An 8,790-nucleotide genomic window follows, 5' to 3' on the forward strand; every position below is an offset into this window, starting at 1 on the left:
GATCACTGGTAACTTTGAAAAGAGTTGAAGGATGAATTTGGAAGCCAGATTGTAAAGAAGCCAGCATGAGGAAAACAAGCAAAGAATCTTCTTGTAAATTGTCTCAACAAGTTTAGCAAAAAAAAAAAAAAAAAGGAGGAAAGATATAGCATAACATAGAGCAGAGATGATTGAAACAGGTGAAGCTCTTGTGAAATAAAATTTTTCCAAGATATGTAACAATTATACTAGAACAGCTCATCGTGTTATTAGGTATTAGGAACGTAGCAAGGAAAGGGAGAGAGAAAATAAGTGAGAGTGGGGATTCTATTGTTTGTGGAGTTCTCAAGTGATCCAACCATTCTGGAGAGCAATTTGGAACTATGCCCAAAGGGCTAACAAAGTGTGCATACCCTTTGATCCAACAGTGTCTCTATTGGATCTATATCCCAAAGAGATCATAAAAAAGGAAAAGTACCCACATAGGCAAAAATGTTTATAACAGTTCTTTTTTGTAGTGGAAAAGAATTGGAAACTGAGTGGATGTCCATCAGTTGGGGAATGGCTGAATAAGTTATGGTATATGAGTGTTATGGAATATTATTATTTTATAAGAAACAATCAGCAGAGTGATTTTAGAAAAGCCTGGAGGGACTTACATGAATTGAAAGTAAAGTGAGTAGAACTAGGAGAATATTGTACACAGAAACAAAATTATGTGATGATCAATTGTGATGGACGTGATTCTTTTCACAATGAGGTGATTCAACACAATTTCAATAGATTTGTGATGGAAAGAGCCATCCTTGTGCAGAAAGAAGACTATGGAAACAAAATGTGGATCACAGCATAGTATTTTTACCTTTGTTGTTGTTTGCTTGTTTTTTTTTTCCTTTCTCAGTTTTCTCCTTTTTTCATCTTGATTTTTCTCATGCAGCATAAAAAATGTGGAAATATGTTTAGAAGAATTACACACATTTTACCTCTATTGGATTATTTGTGATGTAGGATCAGGGGATGAGGGAAGAGAGAAAGGAAAATTTGGAACACAAGATTTTACAAGGATGAATGCTGAAAACTATATTTGCATGTATTTTGAAAATGAAAATATATTAATATTTATACAATTGGGGACTGGGTATGACTAATGGACAATTTCTGGATAAGTCATGGTGCAATGGAATTACTTGTGCATGTGAAATTGTTTGCCTTGTCAAGGGGAAGGACCCCTTCATTATATGAGACAGAAATTAAGGAGGCATCTGAGTGATGTAAGATGAGGAAGAGGAAAGAAGAGCTTTTGGCGAGTGTCATAATTTTTAAAAATGAAACATGGAGCAAGGTTCTCAATTGACAAGGTAGAAAAAGGAAGAACTATGAGAGATCTGAGGAGATATTAAAAGGTTTAGAAAAGTGATGGGGTTGGTAGGACAATGAATCAATCAGTTAGGGAGGTTTTAAAAAAGGATTGTTTCACACTCACAAGACTCCAGTTCAGATTGTGTCACATAAAATGATAGTGGGTCTAGTCACCATTGTTTTATGATTTAGTCTAGCTTCATTCAGCAATATATGAGTAGAAGTGAAATCAGCAGATGATGAGTGTAATTGAAGGATGGGGCTGAGTAAATGTCTATATTGTTTATTATTTAACTCTTTTTTCTCAAGATGGTCAAGGAAGAAGAAACATGAGCTAATGGATCTGGGGAATCAGACCAGGGTGAAGGAATTTGTTTTTATGAGGCTTACCCAGTCTCCAAAGTTGAGCATCATCTTATTTTTCTTATTACTCCTGGTGTATGTAACAACTCTATTAGGAAATCTCCTTATCATAATCACTGTGACTTGGGAATCTCGCCTCCACACACCTATGTACTTCCTGCTCCGAAATCTATCCTTTGTGGATATCTGCTTCTCCTCCATCACTGCTCCAAGGGTTTTGTTAGATCTTTTAGCTGAAAGAAACAATCTCTTTCAATGGCTGCTTTACACAGATGTTTTTCTTCCACTTCCTTGGTGGGGTTGATGGTTTTTCTCTATCTGCAATGGCTTTTGATCGTTATTTGGCCATCTCAAAGCCCCTCCACTATGTGACCCTCATGAGTAAAGGAAAGTGTCTTGGGCTTATAATGTCTGCCTGGGTGGGAGGCTTCATACACTCCACTGTACAGGTCTCTCTGTTGCTCCCACTTCCCTTTTCTGGGCCCAATATTATTGATAGTTTCTATTGTGATATTTCCCAACTCCTCAAACTTGCCTGCATCGATACCTTTGCTCTGGAGATCCTAATGATCTGCAACAATGGCCTCCTCACCACTCTTTGGTTCTTTCTACTCCTTATATCCTACACAGTCATCATGGTGATGTTGAGGTCTTATACAGGAGAGGGCAAGAGGAAAGCCATCTCTACCTGCTCATCCCACATCACTGTAATCACATTGCATTTTGCGCCCAGTATCTATGTATATGCTAGGCCTTTTACTACCCTTCCCTCTGACTGGGCCATCACTGTTGCCTTCTCTGTCATCTCCCCTCTCTTGAATCCCCTGATTTACACACTGAGAAACCAAGAGATGAAATCAACCATGAGAAAATTACACAGAAGATTTATAACTTCTGCAAAGAAATTGGCTCTGGGCTAACAAGGAAATGGGAAAGACTGACTTGAACTTTATGCCCATTATTACCATGAGGTAGATACTCAGAAGGTACATCTTTGCAAATATCTGCATCCTGTGCATAATGATGGGAATTAACTTACGTAACCAGTGAAGGCAAAAAGTTGGGATTATTCCATGAACAAAAAAAAAAGCAAGGTACATAATAAGATGCACAGACACACCAGACACACCTCCATTCAAAGAATATCTGTGTTAAAGATTCCACATTAAAAATGGAAAAGGCAATGGCCTGGGACCCAGGAGACATGAACCTACTAACAGCTATCTGTGTGACCTAAGGCAAATGATGTAACCTCTCTGCATGTTATGACTATAGGGATTGGAGGAAGCGTTCTAAGGTGCCTTCCAACTCTAACATTCTTTGGTATCAAGTCCCTTCAGGCTCTAATATACTACATAAATAATAATTGATTTCATTTATGTAACAGGGACTTAAGCAGAAGAGCTCCTGATTTATCTGAGGAGTCTGACAATCACTTTGAAGTCAGTCAATCAGAGAAAGAACAATCAGAGAAGTTCCTTGTATCTCCCCAATGGAGAATTGTCTACTTTTCCAGAAAGTTTCCTTTTCAATCAAAGAATAAAATCTTACTCTATAATCTTACTACAGATGCAGCAAGTCACTCAACCTTCATTGACTTCAATTACTCATTTTGAAGTAAAGGTATCAGACAAGATGGCCTTCAATGTCTCATCCATTTCCAAGTTATGAAGTTATCTCACCTATGACCCTATATGCTGCATTCTAAGGTTTGTTCCAGCTGTTACATTCTATAAATCTTTTGGCTTTTGACTTAACATTCTATGTTCTAAATTCAGTAGTCCATGTCCTTTTCCAATTCCAGCTTTCCACATTTCAAGATTTGTCTGCATTCACCCAGAGCCATAGGATCACAGATGATGATGGAAGGGAAATTTAGACGTTATCAACTCACTTCATAAATGAGGATCTTGAAGCCCAGAAGGTTAAAGTTGACTTGGTCAAATCAGGATGTGAACCTAGCATCTCTATCTGATTCCAACTTTAAAGTTCTAGATGCATGAGCACTAGTCAGTCTTTCTAGACTAATAATCTACATCCAAAGATTCCCTTTTAAATTCTGATGTTATCCATTCTGTTTTCTAGGTTCTCTTACATCTCCAATATTCTATGATTCTGACATTTTGATCCTTGTTTCACTATGTAGCATTAGCACTTTGACTGGATATAATTCTTTACTTGGTTACACATTTAAAAAATCTCTCTCGATTTATATAATAATGGGAACCCAGCCCACTCTAAGTGAGAGAGACAAAAAGAGATTTCAAAAGAAAAGGGAATGTCAAATAATGCAGACTTCAAGAATAATAACCAATGGAAGGAACTACTGGACTGGGGAGGGATGTGTAAGAAAATTTTCAATAGATAAGATGGCCTAGATTGCAAGGAGTAAGTTGGATGGTGTGGTATACTAATCGATATGCTTTGGGAGGCCACTGCAAAGTCCCCTCCACTCCATAAATATTTCTCTTCATGCTTTCTGTTTTCATATTATTAATAAACTGTTAAGTGTTGAAAAGGATTTTATATAGCATTTAGTCCAGTGCCCTTAGTTTTATACATATAGGAATTAAGGCCTAGAAAGATTGAGTCCATTTTCCAGTGTCACCCAGCTTATAAGGAGGAGAGCTGGGATTGAACTCCCTGCATTCCAATTATAAATCCAGAGCTTCTACCATAGCATTTTGATAATTAGCCTAGTTTATTCTGGCAGAATTTATGCTTTCTTTCTTCCTTCTCCTTCTCTTCCTTTTATTTTCTCCCCTATGAATCAGATCTTCATATGTCATCCATAATTGTCTCTTGTCCCCACAGAGAACTGCCAGAATAAGAAAATGAGTCATGACACATGCTAGTATATGTGTAAGACTTCTTTTTTTAATAACTTTTTATTGATAGAACTCATGCCAGGGTAATTTTTTACAACATTATCCCTTGCATTCACTTCTGTTCCGATTTTTCCGCTCCCTCCCTCCACCCCCTCCCCCAGATGACAAGCAATCCTTATGTGTAAGACTTCTGAGCCCATGGTTTCCTAGGGGAACCTTTCTGGAAAATACAGTGCTCTAGAACATGACATGAGCATCCTTCAATTCTTTAGCAAAGTCAAGTTCCTCAAATGAATAATAAAAACAGCAGCCACAAGCATTTCCCCCAATACCAAAGAACACTTCCACAAACACACCCAGCGTCCAGGAAAGGAAAAGATTGGTCACTAAAAGAGCAACCATGATTGGGTAAATAATTCAGTGTCTTTTTTGGGTCCTCACCAACTTGACTGATATGGACTGCCTCCAATATTGTACTTTTTTAAGTGGGCTCTATCTTTCAGCCTCAGAAAACCTTAGACTTTTTTTTTGGTCTCACTGTGATACAACCTCCCATTTAGACTATAATTCCAGAACTAAATAGGGTGGAAGAAAGGCCCAGGTTCTTAGATCTGGCTTTGATAAGTGGCAGGCTGCAGTTCAGACCTCTCTAGACCCATAAAAAAGTAAATAATGTTTCACCAATATAGTCCAGAGTTGTCAAACACTAGAAGAAAGACTAGAGTGCAAGTGTTACCTCAAATATTACTATTTTAGGTAACTGTTATAATTTCTCTATCTTTTTTTGACCTCAATTTCCTCATCTGTAAAATGAGGATGATCTTTGCATAATCTACCTCACCAAAAAAAAAAGTTTTATAAACCTCAAAATGCTAAAGAAAGATACATTGTTAATTAAGTTTCAATGTAGCCCCATGCTCCTGGACTTGTGGATAGAAGTGTAATAGCCAGACTAGCTCTCTAGAGGATCTTGGTACCAGCCTGAGTCCTTAATCTTAGGAGAAGAGTGAAGGGGCAGGATCCATGTGGACAGTCAAACATGGAGTCATTTATTCCAAATTCTCTCAGCCTTATATGCCCTAATACCCTTATATAACCACAGCATACTGCACATGTGGGACCACATTAAACAACTTGCTATCATGCACAGATGTCTCTTTGCCACTTGGTATCACTCTGCTTTAATTACAGCCCAAGTTGTCACTGCCCCCTGATTTGTCAGGAAGGCTAAGAGCCCTCGGGGGAAATGGGGAGACAAACCAGACATTGTTGATGGGGTTCCTTTTATTGGACTAATGGGTCTTATCCTCACCTAGGGCTTCCCACTATCTGGGGCTCTCTACAGAGTAGTATGCCGTTTTGGCTAAGAATGGAGTCATTTGCTGGGTCTGATGGTTCTGAAATAAATGGGGGGGATAGAAGGTTGCTTGATCAGGCTGATCCCCAGATTAATAGTCAACAAACCAAGTCTTCTTGCACTGGTTTGTGCCCTCTGCTAACTGTTGAGACTCACTACTCCTGGAAACTAATCATTGTGAAGGTAATAGAAGAGGAAATATGGAAGCTCTCAAATTGAGAGCTAGGAGGAATCTACAGCACCTGGCGGTATCTTTTGATAATGTCTTGCTGGTCTCAATGCCAATAGCAGCATTGGTTAATAGTGGCAGTAATCAGTAATAAGGGCACATCTGATGGCTGGTAGCAGAAGTTCTATAGCATTCCAAACTTTACAAAAGTACTCTCTCTCCCCTGCAAAAGCACTTCTACAAAGATATTACATGGATCACTACTCTTCATTAGAAGATTAATGTGCCATAACAGGCCCAGAACTGTTCTCTGTCCATAGTAGGTCCTTAGAAAATACTTATTGATAAAAAGATGGAAGGAGAATAAAGAAGTGTTTTATATACAAATACATGTACCCAAGATTGATTAATCAGGTTATATAATAATCAAGATATGAACAATAGCCTAGGAGTAAGGAGATTTTATTTATACTCCTCATCCTTTTAATGATACCACCTATGACTTTTTAAAGTAAGCCATACTCCTCAGGTATCAATTTTTTGCAGGCTTCCAATGAAGTGATCAACATATGAATAAACACTTTCCAAGAGAAGAAACACAAACTAATAACTAGATGGGGAAAATGCTCTAAAATATTAAAAATAAGGAAAATGTAAAATAAAGCTCTGAAGTATTATTTCATTCACACCAAATTAGCTTAATGGTAAAAGTTGGAAATACTCAATAATGAAAAAAAGCTTTATAAGAAAATCACATTAGGAAAAAAAATAAGAAAAATCACCTTGATGCATTGGGAGTAGAATTAGGAAATGGCTCAGCTGCTCTGGAAAGCAAATTGTAAATATGTAAGCAATGTTACTGAACTCCTCCTACTCTTTGATAAAGAAATTTCTAAATAAATATAATATATCATGAAAATCAAAGGCAAGAAAGGGAATATCATAGATAATAAAATATTCATAGTCTCACTTTTTGTGGCAGAAAAAAAACTGGAAATAAAGCATATAGTTTTTGGAAAACTCTGAACGAATGGTGGTTTATGAATGAAATATGATTCAGATACTGTTCAGAACTACAAATGTGATAGATTAAAAAAAAAAAGAAACATGGAACATCTCGTATAAACTGATGCAGAATAAAGAAAACAGAGAAAGGAAACAATATACACAAAAGCTATCATGATATAAATGAAAACAATAATAATATCAACCAAATTCAGATAAACAAACAATGACCAATGTTGGTTTCAGATGTTTGATGTTCAAACACATTTCCACTTTCTTAAGTAATATTAAATCATGCACTTAATAGTCTAGTATTCAAGGAAGACAAACTGCTACAGAGAAAGACTTCTTATTTGACATACACTACTAGAAAAAATTAAGAGATGTGATGCAAATTAGTTTAAATTAACACCTTCTACCACAATAAATTCCAAATGTACATATAATCTATTATGAAGAGACACAAAATTTTTTTAAAGTGTGTAATGATCGCGTATTTAAAATCAGCCAGAGTCAGGAACTCAGGTTAAGGGGAAAATCTTCAGTCTTTATTCAAGTGAAGAGGTGAAAAAAGATTGCGATAGCAATATGGGCAGCTGCGACAGGAAGCCAGCTAACAGAGAGCGATCTGACCTGTGCAAACCATCGCAAAGCAATACCAAAAGTCTCTCCTTCCCCTTCCTTTTCCACTCCCCTGCCTCCACCCACCAAAATCGTCATTTCCTATACAACACATCAGGACTTGCACAAAGAGTGGGCGGAGGCCATTCTTTCTCCAAGCTTATATATTAATAGATTATGGTCCAATTACTATTTAGCCTCATGTGCTTGGGACCTCAGTGCATCAACTCAAGCCTCAGCCCATTACAAAAGTGGAACATAAAGTCTTTCACAGTTATGCATTATTAAACAAAGATTAAACAGTGAGTTTTGAATCAAACTTTGGAATTAGAAGGGACTACAGAATCACACATACAATCCTTTCATTTGACAGACAAGAAAAGTGAGGGATCAAGAGTTCCCAAGAACACCAAATCAGGAAATAGCAGAGCCAGGACTTCAATCCCAGAATATCTCACTGCATTGCATTTCAACTCTAGCCCACTGTCTCCTATCTCATCATAGCTTTCTGGTTTTATATTTATTGTGACCAACACTCCACTTTCAAAGTCCCATAATTAAATTCAAGAGTCAGTTGTATAATCATAGAGTTGGAAGTGGGAAGCAAGAAAGGAGATTTACCTACATAAAGAATTCATATGAAAAGGACTTTGGTACAATGGGACTTTCAAGGAAGCTAAGAGTTTAAAATGGCAGAAGAAGCTTTCATCTTGGACTGTTTTACAAGTAAAGGCTTTCAAATGCAAATGATGATATGCACTCTCTATTTTCTATTCACCACACTCATATCACATCTGAAACATATTGTCTTGTGCTGGTGGGAAATTTTAATGTGGACATAAATCTATACTAGGTCCAGAAGGGAGAGTAGGATTTTGAATATCCTGGAATCCATGTCACAAAAATTAGTGGAAAAAAAATGAAGATGGGGGGAGTTAAGAACATACTAGTTGTATTCTAGTATTTTAAGGGCTATTATGTGAGAAACAGATTAGAATTGTTCTCTTGACACTGGATAACTAAATTACAAAAAAAAAATAGAAGTTGAAGATATACAGATTTGGATTCAAGATCAGGGGGAAATTCCTAATGCTTAGAGTTAATTTAAA

The 8,790-nt window shown here is 37.0% G+C and overlaps 1 pseudogene; it reads left to right on the forward strand.

Moving 5' to 3' along the window:
* The first annotated feature begins 1,675 nt into the window (after nt 1–1,675).
* Nucleotides 1,676–2,621, forward strand: LOC127540877 (olfactory receptor 4D11-like; annotated as a pseudogene).
* Nucleotides 2,622–8,790: the final 6,169 nt, after the last annotated feature.

Source organism: Antechinus flavipes, chromosome 6 (genome assembly GCF_016432865.1).
Source record: "Antechinus flavipes isolate AdamAnt ecotype Samford, QLD, Australia chromosome 6, AdamAnt_v2, whole genome shotgun sequence".
NCBI lineage: Eukaryota > Metazoa > Chordata > Mammalia > Dasyuromorphia > Dasyuridae > Antechinus > Antechinus flavipes.